The sequence below is a fragment of the Manis javanica genome, chromosome 15 (assembly GCF_040802235.1).
Source record: "Manis javanica isolate MJ-LG chromosome 15, MJ_LKY, whole genome shotgun sequence".
NCBI classification, from domain to species: Eukaryota; Metazoa; Chordata; class Mammalia; order Pholidota; family Manidae; genus Manis; species Manis javanica.
Window position 1 is genome coordinate 88866234 of NC_133170.1, and position 13375 is coordinate 88879608.

At 53.5% G+C, this 13375-nt stretch overlaps 1 long non-coding RNA gene across 2 annotated transcripts; it reads right to left on the reverse strand.

Moving 5' to 3' along the window:
- Positions 1–832: 832 nt before the first annotated feature.
- Positions 833–13192, reverse strand: LOC108387635 (uncharacterized). Of its 2 annotated transcripts, none has more exons than XR_005056900.2 (2): positions 6539–13192; positions 833–3401 (listed from the first exon to the last, which is right to left on the reverse strand). It is a non-coding gene; the product is annotated as an uncharacterized lncRNA (long non-coding RNA). The 2 variants fall into 2 exon arrangements; XR_012125344.1 differs by having other exon boundaries at positions 6507–13192.
- Between the last annotated feature and the right edge of the window lie 183 nt (positions 13193–13375).

Sequence of the window (13375 nt, forward strand, 5' to 3'; positions counted from 1 at the left end):
TATAACTCAACACCCCTCAAAAGAATCTATCAAAAATGGGGTAAAATATTTAAATAGTCATTACTCCAAAGAAAATATATAAATGGCCAATAATCACATAAAAAGATGCTCAACATCACCAATCAGTAGGGAAATTCAAATGAAAACTACACCCACTAGGATGGGTGCTATTTTTTAAAACTTAAAAAAAAAGAACAGAGTAACAGGTGTTAGTGAGGATGTGGAGGAAACTAAAACTGTGGCCACTGCTGTGGGACTGTAAACTGGTGCAGCTACTGTGGGAAACAGGGTGGTGCATCCTAAATAAGTTAAAAATAGTTACCAAATGACCCAGCAATTCCACTTCTGGGTATACACCTGAAGGAATTGAAGCAGGGACTTGGACAGATATTTGCACACTCATGTTCCTAGCAGCACTGTTCACAGCAGCCAAAAGACAGAAATGAGCCAAATATCCATTGACAGATGGACAAACAAAATGTGGTCTGTACATAGAAAGGGATGCTATATAGCCCTAAAAAAGGAAAGAAATTGTGACACATGAGCATCAAGGATAAACCTTGAGGACATCATGTTTTGTGAAATAAGCCAGCCACAAAAGGGCAAATACTCTACAATCCTACATATATGAGGTGCCTAGAGTTATCACGTCCATAGAGACAGAAAGTAGAGTGATGATTGCCACGGGCTGGGGCGGAGATGAGAATTAATGCTTAGTGGGTACCAATGGGGACGATGAAAACATTCTGCAGGGGACTGGTGAAGACGTGGACACAGCAACTTGAATGTGCTCAATGTCACTGAACTGTACACTTAAAAATGGTCAAGATAGTAAATTTTATGTCAGATATATTTTACCACAATAAAATAAACCCTCCAAATTCAGCCAGATTTCTTTTCTCCCCAGAGTGTTTCTTGTATCCGTCACGTTCTGGCCAGTACTGCAGACACTGAAGTCCCAATCCTGCCAAAATGGTTTCCTAAAAGGGCAAGTTCTTTACCCGTCACCGAGAGGGGATGGGCAAAGCAGGGCTGGGACTCTTCCCGTGGGAGGTCCTGCCAGTTGTCGAAAGCAGCCGCAACTTGAGAGGCAGGGTGCAGGCTGGGCTCCTCGGGTGGGCGTGCACGCAGTGTCTTGCTGTGAGCAGCCAGCAGCCCCGGAAGCCCCTGTCGGACCTCCCGCTGACAAGCTACTCTGTCTGTGCTAGGTGAATATTTGCTGAATCAAGGATCACAAGACCAGAGCGCTCAGAGGACCCGTGAGACCTTCCATCCAGCAGTTCCCAAAGGCTGCCCTGAGGATGACACTGCTGGCTGCAGCAGGTCCTCCTGGAGGGTGCATTACAAATGCAGGTTCCCAGGCCTACCGCCCAACGATCTGAGAACCTATGCACAGTTTGAACTCCCCAGGTGTTCCTGATGGGCAATCAGGTGGGAGAAGTGCTGACTACACCAAGGAATGATGGGCAGAGCCCACGGACAGTAACTGGCAACAAGGTTGGAGGACATGAGTCTGAGTCTAACGGAGCTCGACGGCCTACCCATAGCACACAGAGGGTCGGGCCAGCTAGGGCCTCACCATCCCCTCCAGGGCCCAAGCAGAGAGCGAGACCAGTCGCACGGCACGTCTAAGGACCAGCGAGGTGAGCAGGGCACTCGAGCCCCACTAGGAGCCCTTTGATCACTGGGGTTTCATTTGGTTGGCTGGGTTTTTGGTTTTTTTCAGTGTCAGAGTGAGTAAACGTTTCTGTGAATTCCATTTTTGCAAAGCAACCTTACAATCATATAGGACAGGATCATGTGCAAGCTCTGGGGGGGAAAGCCCTGAAACAGAGATGGGATTTAGGCTTGGGAGCCTGGCGGCAGAGCCCAGAACCTTAGGGTTTGACAGTGGTGACCAGGCTTTAAGCCCTTGAGACACGGCAGTGAAGGAGGCTCTCCCCGTGGCTCTCATAGACCACCTGGCTGGAAACCCACAGACGAGTGCCAGGAATCACTCCACGGAGGGCTTGCTGGGTCCGCCAGGAGCCCCTCACCTGGGCAGCCCCTAGCGGGGCACCTCCGAGGAAGACGCCCCCTCACCCTGCCCCAGGCCCCAACCTTTATCACATGTTGGGTCTGACAGCTTCCCTTTGCTTTCAAGGCGGATGCAAAACTCCTGAAAACCAGTATTTTAATTTTGTCAAAGGAATGTCACCCCATGATTTTCTATGTGCAAATGAGCTTAAGATGAAAAGCTAGTCTTCCCCAAGAGCAGGTTGTTACGTCCCAGTTCTTCTGGTGTCTATCCTTATGATTTATCTAGTCATGAGCTGACACCATTTTAACTGTATTTGTTGATATTAGACAATATCTTTCCATTTCTGGTATGAAAGGTGGCCCACATAGGCATAACCTCACCTGTAGTATTTGATAGTTATATTTCAGTACCTCTAGAGGCTATCTTTAACTCAAACTACTGTGTGTGGACATGGGAGATACAGATTCTTAATTTAATTCTATATCCTGAATTCTCATGGCCTATGAGGAGGCTTGGGCATTAGCTTCGGCAAGAACAGCTGATGTGCCTGGAAAAGTAAAGAAGGTAGAAAATGGACTGAATCAGCTTTTTTGTCCCTGAAAGGGAGTGTTATATCTGCAATGAATTTATTGTTTAATGTTTCCAAAATAGGTGTCAATGTTGGACATTTGTGGTTGATCTCCAAATAAAGCTAATTGGGGAAGTGGAAATTTGGCTGAGTCAGCAGACACTGCGGTAGGAGACCCAAAAATGACTCTAAATGGAAGCATTTCGGGAGAAAGCAGCCATTGTCCATGCCTGGGAACCGTTGAGGAAGGCAAACAGGACACATGTCAAGTTGGCCAAGTCTACAGAGACCATTTTCAAAGGAGCAGTGGTAAACATTGCCCAGAACTGCCAGAATCAGAAGTATTGAGAACATTGTGACCAGTGTGAGAAAACTGTCAAAGGCAGCACAAGCCCAGATGGTCTGTACAGAAGCAGCTCCAGGGCAAAGGGCCAGGGTGGAAACAAACGGAGTGGTTGGCATGGAAGGTTTCTGGCATCTCGCAGGATGGCTCCACCTGTCACTTACTCCTTAATTTGTTGTGCAATAATGCTCCCACCAGAGAGCAGGAAGGTCACTCCGACGGGAGCGTGGGGGCAGAGGATGCACATGCTGTAAGCCGGTGGTTAAATGGTCCTGTGAGAGGCCACACAGCACTGCACATGTCCCTCGTGAAAACTTGACACAGACTGTTTCCAAGAAGAGAAGGGATGGCAGGGTGCTGAATGCAGGGCCAGAGTCTCCCGGCTGCAAGGTCAGGAGAGGAGGACAGGAACCTCAGCTCCTCGGCACTTTGAGTTTGAAGTTCAGGAGGCTGAATTTGGATTTCAGAACCTTTCAGAAAGAAAAGCACATTTGAGTCTCCAGAATGAATTGTCCAGAGCTCTGATCCCCAAAGAATCAGACTGAAAGTCCGAACTCAAAGCCAAACAGCAAGTGTGATCCTGTGACTGGGCCCACCCCCCACCAGGGGACCTGACAGAGGGCGGCGGGGCGGTGGAAACCTCCCTGTTCCTCTGCCTTCTCCAAACATCTCCCAGGCCCGTGGCTCAGACCGGGTCACGTGCCCCTTAGTTTAGTTGCCACCTCCGTAGTGATGAGCTTTGTCGGATCAAACATGGCCCCTGGACATTTTTCCCGCAGTCAAGAAAAAAAGAAGCACCCCAGGTATCATTTGTTGAGTGCCTAGTTCTGCCAGGCATTCTGCCAATGCCTATGTCCTTTATCTTGTTCATTTCATGACATCCTCTTGAGGGGGACACCAAAGAATTCTAATTTTATGGCTGTTGAAACAGAAGCTCACATAAAGTAAAAATGTGCCCCAGGTACAGCAAACAGTAAGAGGTACAAAGGAGCCCTGGACTGAGGAATGTCCAAGACTCCTCAACGCTGCTTTAACTCTGCGTCATCACCTTCCCTGGTTCCTATAAACTACAACATACCATACAGATCACCTGACCCTGAAGCCTGTGTAAGTGAATATGAAGATGGAGCAGCTCCTCTGCAGTCAACCCTTACTCCCAGCCTCCACAGTCCCCGTGCGTTCCATGGTGGGCGCCCCAGATCCCCGCTTACTCTTCTGGGCAAGCGCTTGCCTGCATCTAAAAGATAACTTGTACTTCTCAGGAAGACAACCTCCTTGAAGAATAAAAATAAGAGTTCAAAAAAGAGTGAAAGAACAAATCTCATACTTCCAAATGAGGAAGAGCTTGCACAGCTGGATGCCTGAGATACTAACCATTCCTTAGGTAGGAGTGGCTATTCCAGGAAAGGTTCCCTAAAACCTGGGATCAAGCCCAGGCCACCTGCCCTGAAGTCGGGATCTGAGCACAGAGCACAGAGGCCAAGCCCAGCACAGAGGGCTCTGACCGCAAGTTAGGGGATGGCAGGGACCAGCCCCACAGAGCAGGCAATACCTAGGCCCAGAATGTGCCCTGGCATTTTACTCCATTTCTGGCCAAGGTCAAGTGAGCACCTTCTGGCCTCTGCTTCACCACCAGCCCTGTGCCTCCACCAGCCCTGTGCCTCCTTCCCAGCCAGTACAGTAGGAGAGAGAATCAAAAGCAGTCAACATGTTTTGGAAAATGCTCCATGAACAGTGCTGAGAAAGCCAGCTGTGTATCTGGGGCTGAGCGGGGGCTAAGCATTCGATCCCTACCTCACACCCCACATGCACTCAAACTCCAGCTAGATCACAAAACTAAAGGTGAAAAGCAAAGAAAATAACATGGTTAGAGGGAAATACAGGCGATTATAGAAAATGAATTTAAAAACAAAAGCAGAAAAGCACAAACCCTCAACAAAATTGATACATTGATCCACCTTTAATTTCATCTGCATAATAAAAGAAATAATTAGCACCGTGGTCCCTAATAAAGCTGAAGGAGGGGCTATCATAACTGAGCAATCTGCCTTCGTAGGCCCACCCTGGAGAAATTCACACTTGCATGTGGAGACCAGGGTGAGGGTGCTTCTTGCAGGCCTGGATTTAATAGGAAAAGAGTGGCTCAACCCTGTGCCACCCCAGAGGGAATGGTTTCACTAACTGTGTGGTCTGTTACTACAATGTTCTAAGGAATAAAGCAGAAGTGGTGCCAGTGGGGGAACAAGACAGCAAGTGCCAGCATCTGGGGGACTGCCACTGGTATGACGTGAGGTGCAGGAGCCCTGCGTCCCGGATGGACATGATTGCTTCTGCTGTCAACTGTCTGCCTCACCTGTAGCTCCCTGGAGGAACCTCTGCTGGTATTCTCTGATTGTTGGAAGGCATGCTTCCAGAAATGCATCCCCTAGTCTTTGGTTCTAGGGAACAAGGCCCATTTCAGTGAGCAGTTACTGAGGCCTTCCTGTGCAACTCATATGGGGTGCTCTGTGCCAGCAATGTGAAAGTGAGCACAAGAGAAGCCCAGCCACCCCCAGGAGACAGGTCAGCAACAGCCCACAGCTCAGCCTAGACATGGATGTCCCCACCCAGTCAGCACAGATTTAGAAAAGCAGGACATTGGAGGATGAGAAGGAGTCCCTGGAGAAAAGGCATCCCAGATGCCAGATGGAATCTAAGTTCTATTCCTTCAAGTTTGACTATTTTGGATTCCACATAAAGGTGGAATCAAGCCACATTTGTCGTTCTGAGTCTGGCTCCTGTCATCTACCACAGTGCCCTCCAGGTCTGTCTGCACTGGCGCAGACATGTCCTGAGATACCCCTCCTGGGATGGCGCATCGCTGCCCACCTGGCAGCCTGACAGTGCGGAGTTCCAATTCATGGCAAACAATACGTCCCTACTTGACAACATCCTGCCAGGAGAGAGTTGTTGCCTGGTGGGTGACGATGAACAGTGACCATGGAATCTTGACCCAAAACAGAAATTGCAAAGATGTGTGGAGAACAAAACACAAGGATGCTCATCTCGCTGGGAACGAGACCCAGCTCTTGGGGAGAGCATTAGTTGGCGCATACAGCAGGTCCCGAATGTGGGCACCCCGGAGGCGGGGGCCTCTATGGGTTTGAGACCCCTGCTCAGGGCTGGATGGCAGTGCTAGGACCTCTGTGCACTGAGCACGGGCTGTCAGGTTCAAGCAGCACCCCCTGTCTGGTCACAGCCCGCCATTCACACCACTGGAAACCCCCCATTTCCTTTGTCACCAGGCTTGGAGCTCTGTCACCGTCTCTGACCCAGGATGGCCCTCAAACCCACCCCCAGCCCCCTCCACACATCCACACAACTAGGTGACTTCTCACTGTGCTTCAGCCGCACCCACCCCCAAGGGTTCGCTCTGAGCTGAGCTGCTCAGTGTGTTCCAGAAACCATGGCCCCACCATACCCTGGGAGCCAGTTAAAAAAGCCAACTCTCCAGCCCTGCCCAGACCTGCTGGCTCAGAATCCTGGGGGAAGGAAGGGCCAGGGCCAGGCTACCCACAGGCCTTCAGGGATCCTACCCTCTGCAGTTCACGAGCGGCTGCAGACCCACCGCGGGCACAGAGCAGAAGCCTTGCAAGCCGAGTGTTGCCTGGTCATCCCACAGCCCCAAGGGCTGCTCCACTGGGACGGACTCTCCTCTAGAGCCCCGGCTATGCACACGGTGCCGCTGAGCCGTGCCGACCACGGCCACAAGAGGGCACCAGCGGTCACCTGAGGGACACAGTACGCCCTTTTCCACTTCTCTTTCACTGTATACCCTTCCTTGCGGGGAAGCCTACGAAGAGAACTCACAGATCCCAGAGCCTGACTTGCTCGGCTATCCAGGCCCTGGGCCCCAGAGTCCGCACCCCAAAGGGTCCTGCAGTACCCATGGGGCCCCAGGCACCAGTTCACCCATTCCTGAGCTGGGTTTGCTTCTCTGCTCCAGCCCCCGGGCCCAAGGAAGGGCCCCGTCTGAGGACAGAACACTGACCCCTGCTCCTTCTGACTGCTTCCTGCTGGAATGAGACCTGAACTCAGACCTTAGGGGGCCCCTCCTGAGACAGGGCCCCTGGTCACTGCCCACCTGCAGGCAGTCACCGTCCCTCCCTTGCACCTGCCCTCCAGCCTCTGCAGGCTCACATCCTGTCTCTCTCAGGGAAGGCCTGCAAAGCAGCAAATGGTCAGGACCAGGGCCTCCTCTCAGGGATCTGCGACTTCCCACTCCACCCACAGAACGTGCCACGGCCATGCTCGGAGGCCTACCCAGGTCCCCGGATGGCTGGTGACAGCTGTAGGGGGTGGTGAATGGATTCCTGGTGGTTTCTTGCCAGGCAGACCTCAGAAGCTTCCAGGTCAAAGGGGAGGCGAAGTGTCACCCTTGAGCTCTGTGAGCCCCTCCCCTGTCCAGAGAGGGGGCACCCCAGAGTCCCTCTCCTCACTGGTGGACACGGAGTGCGGTGTGGCACCCTGAGGGCTTCCTTGAGGAGGTGCAGTCTTTGAATCAGCCTGGGGAAAACCTGGGGGCCAATGCCCAGAGGGTGGGGCAGGCAGGCCGGGGCCCCTGGACCAGGCCCCAAGCGTCCCTGCTCCTCTCTCTCTGTGGCTTAGCGGGTCTGGGGGTCGGGACATACACTGAGTGCCCAAGGCTGGGGTTCCTGCTCACAGGTGGGGCTTGGGGTGGTGCAGGCACCCAGGACTGGCCTTGGGCTGGGAGGGGCAGTGGCCTCACCTGGTGGTCCTGAGCAAGTCACTGCCCCTCTGTGGCAAGTGAATCAGTCTCACAACTACAGACCATTTCCTTCACGTTTTCTTTTATCCAGGTGTCTGGCATAGATGAGTTACATTAAATGCATCATGTCCCTGTGCAACCACACAACGCTATGGGAAAGGCATGGAGGTACCTTCTGATGTGCATCCTGCCCTTCTGCATTTTCCAAGGAGCAGCTGGAAGGCCCAGGACCATTGACGCTGAGCAGCAGGTGCCCTGGCAGACCCGTCCTCCAGGGCAGCCCCAGCTCCAAGCCCTCCATCCCCTCTGTGTCGGTCTTGATTGAGCCTCCTTGTCTCCAGACTGACCCCTGAGGGCTTCACCAGTGGACCCCCAGCCCCGTCTGCCTGAGTCTGGACGTGTCCTTCCACCTCCCTGGCCTGGGACGCCCCAGCACAGCTGCCTCCTTCTGGGGAAGAAGGTACTGACAGCCAGGCCTACAAAGGCCAGCTACCCCATGCCTGGTCCCTGTGAAGCCCCAACACTAGGAGGACAGGGCTGCAGATTTCAAGAAATTCTGGGTGGCAGAAGGGACAGAAACAGGTAACTGGCCAATTACCTGCCTAGGAGCTTTCCGGGTGGGGGCTCACAGTGGCCCACTTCCAGACACCCAGCTGGACCTCACAGGGCATATGGGTACTCGGGATATCACCCCTCCGGGCAGTGATGTGACTCCAGCGTTGGGACTGCCTGGCAGAGACTCCAGCTTGGAGAGGGTGGGTGGGGTGGTTCCGGAGGCTGAGAGGTTGGGGCACCTGAGGCCAGAACCCTCAGCCAGGCCAGCGCCCAGATGGCAGCTACCACTCCCCCACCCCACCAGCTGTGGGTGGGGAGGGGCTCACCCAGCAAGGGGAGCCTTCTACAAACGGTGCTGCCCTCTGAGGGCACAAAACAGACAAAAGGGGCCCTTCACCTGCGTGGGCTTACATTCCAGGTTTACAAAAAGTCAGCCTGCCTAATGAAGTGGGGGTAACAGGTTTGAGATTGGAACTGGTGATAGTGGTCCTGGGTTGGGGCAGGGGCAGGCGGCCAGCACATTTACAGCCCCCTCAACATAACTGACACAGAAACTTGCATCTGATGGCCAAAATTGGGCTAAAAGTTCTTTAAATGGCTCATATCCTTCAGTACTTATGGTTTTACAGGTATCATGGCACTACCACTCAAACAGGAGGTCTCCATGAACACAAAAGCTGGTTAACTTAGCTGAGCCACTCAAGGCAGCTAGGATGTGATCCCAGAGGTGTACATAATACATCCCAAGGGGTATGAGTTTGTTAGATGGTTGAACAAAATAACTTTGTGTTTTAAAACAATTTTACATTTGCAGAAAAATTGAGAAGGTGGAGTTTGCACATCACTAACATTGGTGTGATACATTTGTTAGATCAGTGAACCCAGTCTGATACATTGTCTTGAGCTCACATTTCCTTTGTTTGCAGTAATTTTGCAGTGCCCCTCTTGTTCTAAGAACCCATCTGGACACTACGTGACTTTCAGCCAACCCTGTTCCTTTGGCTCTGGCTTTTGGGCCCCTTGACAGCTTTGAGTGTTTGCCATATATTCTGTAGGGTGTTCCTTTACTACTGGAATTTGTGTGTTTTCTCATGACTGGACTGGGGCTTGGGTTGGAAGACTGAGGTATCCTCGTCCCATCCTGCCCAGGTACATGTGGTCAGCCTGGACTTTGCTGTGATGCTGATGTTGGGCCACCTGGCTGAGATGTGTCTATCATGTGTCTCCACTCTACAGTTACTGTTTTTCTCTTCCTTTCACACTGTCCTATGGGAGGAAGCTGCTACACACAGCCCATGCCTAAGGACTGTTTCTCTCCTTGAGGGTGAGGGAATTTATCCAGACAGCTTTTCAATTGTTAAAAAAGTTAAGACTCATAGCTAACATTTACAGAACCTGTCTACAATGGCCATGGAAATAATTCTAGAGTTCTGAGGAACACAGTTTGAAAAGCACTGACCCAAGGATGTGCACAAACTGCTTCTGGGTCCCCATGTGGGTTTAAATGTATTGCGACACACAAAGGTTGAGATTCAGGCATAGACCTGGGTTAGGGTTACTGCTCTGGGGAAGTACAACCCCGCGGTTTGGTGGTGCTGCCTGGCTAACCCCAGGTTTTATGAGACCTGTCTCATATTCGCTTAAACCACACAATTCTTTGCACCACTCATCACACGAAGGGCTGGGTCTGACTAGGAGAAATGCTTTCCGGTGACTGAGTTTCCAGCTCTCCCTGACATCTCTGTGGTTGCCTAGAATCCATTCTCACTTAAGTTTAAAGATGAGCATCTGTCAGGGTAGGGAAGCACCCACCCCCTCCCTCTTCCCTACTGTTCTATATAGGACAGCTGTCCGTTGCTTCACCCACGATGTCTGGCCTTATCCATGAAATCTTGAAAACACAGCATGTTGTACCCATGAGTAAGAAGCTAGGTAAGGGCTTTGAAGGCTGGACATGGGGCCATGAAGGCCACAAGCATGCGCGTCTTCAATGCTTATGCAACCATGAATCAGCACAATAACAGTAAAAAATACAGCTTTATGCAGAATAAAGAGGCTTCTTTTGAGCACCCTCCATGACGACTCCCGCTGCCTTCTTTGCTCTGTGTCGCCCCAAGACCTCGACAGTCTGGCATCGCCACAGCACGTTCAAGGCGGGGCACCATCGCCTTCATTCAGTCTGAAGTGGAAGGGAGCACACGGCCCTGCTCAGGTAAAGGCTGGGGCTGGGTCGGTGAGACAGGACCCCGTGACGTCTGCCTGGCGCTCCGTACAAGGCTGTTCATGCCTCCGTCTCTAGTGCAGGCCACCTGCAGTACTGTCATCCTATCTAGCTCTTCAGCTGGCCTGGATCTGCAGTGGCCAAGGTTCACTTCTCACAGAGGGAAACTGAGGCACAGCTGTTTGGTGGCTTCCCATATCTCTTCTGGAGTTTCGACTAGTCATCTGACTGGACTCTGGTTTCCTAGTCCAGCAACTTAAATGTGTTCTATTTACTCAAACATCGGGCATTGCTTGGAATTTTCCTTTTAATGGTTGACAGAGTGTCACTGACAGTGATGAGATGAGGCACCGAGGGGCTGTGGCATTTAGGTGAAGTACTCACTTGGAGAGCGTCGCTGCTCTGCCAGGCCAAGCAGGCTGGGAACACTCACCCAGGTACAGTTACGTTAAAGCAACAAGATTGCAGGAGAGATGCTTTGGATTAATGCCAACTAGTCAGCTTTATCAGCCTCAGCAGAGCCTGATTACACGGAAAGCATTTGATTGTTAATCAAAAGCTTAGGCTCAGCATAAAACTCTTACATTGTTTCCTTATCTGAACAAACAGGTTCAAGTAAAGTTTGGAGTTAGGGAACAATGATTTCATGTGACCTCAGACTCCCACACACACATCAATTCAGAATGAAAGTCACATTCTTTTTTTTCTTTTTAAAGTTCTAAGACTATTTTTTAGGGTAGTTCTATATTCACAGCAAAACTTGAGCAGGAATTACAGCAAATTCGTCTTTAACAACCACTTTAACAACCACTTGTATTTGGAATGGTTGACTCAAATTTTCAAAACCTTAATCATCCTTTCCACTTGAGAAAAGACTTTTTTTTCCTGTCACTGAACCATTCTTCCCTCTCCTTATCTGGGTGTCATTTAAAACTGCATCCTCACCGAATTCTTTTCCTCAAGGAGACCACAGGCGACCTGGCGAGTTGGTCAGAGGAGACCCATCCAGTCTGGGGTCCACACGCTGTCCTGTCAGGAGTGGGTGTGTGTTCCAGGTCTGGGTTTGCCCTTCCTGCCGCAGGGCCTCAGTTTGCCCCTCCAGAGCTTCTGCCAGCACGGGATCCCTAACACTCTTTGGTCCAGGGAGCAGCTCTAAGGTAGAGGCACCCGAATGGACCCATGCTGCACAGCCCAATAGCTGCAAACTTGAGGCTGCTGTATTACACCCGGGCTTCCGTTCCGCAGTGTCCTCAGTGGTGAGAACACACAGGTCCAGGAGCCGCCGCGCTCCCAGTGGCTTTCTGCCCTTGCACCTCTGGGCTCCGCGGGCCGGGTCTGCCACCCCACTCCCCCCACGAGCCGCCCTGGCACTCCCTGGGGTTGCGCCCTTCTCCCGCGCTCCCCTCCGGCCGCCCAGGCCCTGGGTCTCTGTGAGGCCCTGCTCTTACCCCCACCGTCTCGGGCGTGGGCATTGGCGCCAGCTGCCCGGAGGCAGGACGGCCGTCTCAGCCGGAAAAGGGCCGGAGTGGAGCACCTCCCGTTCCGGGCGCTCACAGGCCCCTCCGGGAGGTCGGCTGCTCCTCCGGCAGCGCAGCCCCTCCTTCCGGCCGGGGACCAGGGCGCAGCCACACCGCCCACCGGCCCGAAAGAGGGGGCGCGTCACCCCCGGCGGGAGGCCCGCCGGCGGGCGCCAGGAGCGCGCATGTGCGGGGGCAGCAGTGCTGCCCTCTGATTGGCCTCGGGGCCGACGTGTCTGCGCGACAGCGGCGGGGGCGAACGAACCCGGACGTCGGGACGGGGGTGCGCGCAGGGCGGAGCTCCTGCCAGCTCCATTAGCTCCCGGGTGCCCGCGAGGAGCCCGGGGAGGAAACGGGGGATGAGCGGGAACGGCGGCGCAGAAAGGTGGAGGTCGGGGAGCGGAGACAGACGGCAGCGGCTTCGGCCCTCTGCGCCGGCGTGGACTCGTAAGTGCGGCTCAGCACGTGCCAGCAACCCCGCCGGGTGCGGGCGCGGTCGGACGCGCGCCGAAGCCCCGTCCTTTCCCCTGACTCGGTTGGGAACCGCCCCCCTGACGTCGCCATTTTGAATCCACCGCCCTTGACCCGGGTCCGCTCCCGCTGGGCCGCAGCCAATCAGCGGCGAGGGACGCGCGGGGCACGCCGGGGCGTGCAGGCGGGGTCCCTGCCCGGCACTCCGGGACCCGAGCGCCCTGACGGGCAGTAAGGCGCAGGAGGGTCCCGTCCGGCAGAGTCCCGGGCAGGCCGCGGGGTCGTCCTCGTGGGCGGCAGGCACGTCGCCCACCTGCGCACGCCGGTGCTCACCTACGCCCATCTGCACCTGTGCGCTCCATCTCGTCGGAGCCCAGGATTCCTGGAGGTCTTCCTGTGACTGCCCTGCAGCCCTCGGCGGTGCAGTCGCGCCACCTGAGGCTCAACTCCGCTAACGTGCATTCAAAACTGCACGCAGATGTTCATCGTACTTGGAATTGTGCGGGGTTTTGTTTAATGGAAAAAGCCTCCGAAGGTGTTCTAGGAGCACGTGACTTGTTCACATCGCACGGACCTTCCGAGGACCTACTGACTAATACACCCCGGGTCCCGCTGTTACTCCCCTGGGTGGGGGGGGTGGCCTGGTGAACTCGCTGTGTCCCTGGAGTGATGGGTCTGCAGGGACGCTTTCATCTCCCTTCTGCGCTAGTTCTCACTAAACGCTGCCTGGTACTGTTTTGGGGGCATTTTGTGGGGTTTAAGCCATATGTTGAAGAGGCCCGGGCTCTAGAAGCAGAGGGGAGAAAGCGTGGCCGCTTTGGCTGGGACTCCGTGCCCTCCCTCTTCCCTGCCCCAAACCTGTGGGTAGTTACCCGCTCTTCCCAGGAGTGAACTAGTGTCTCAGTAGTCCCA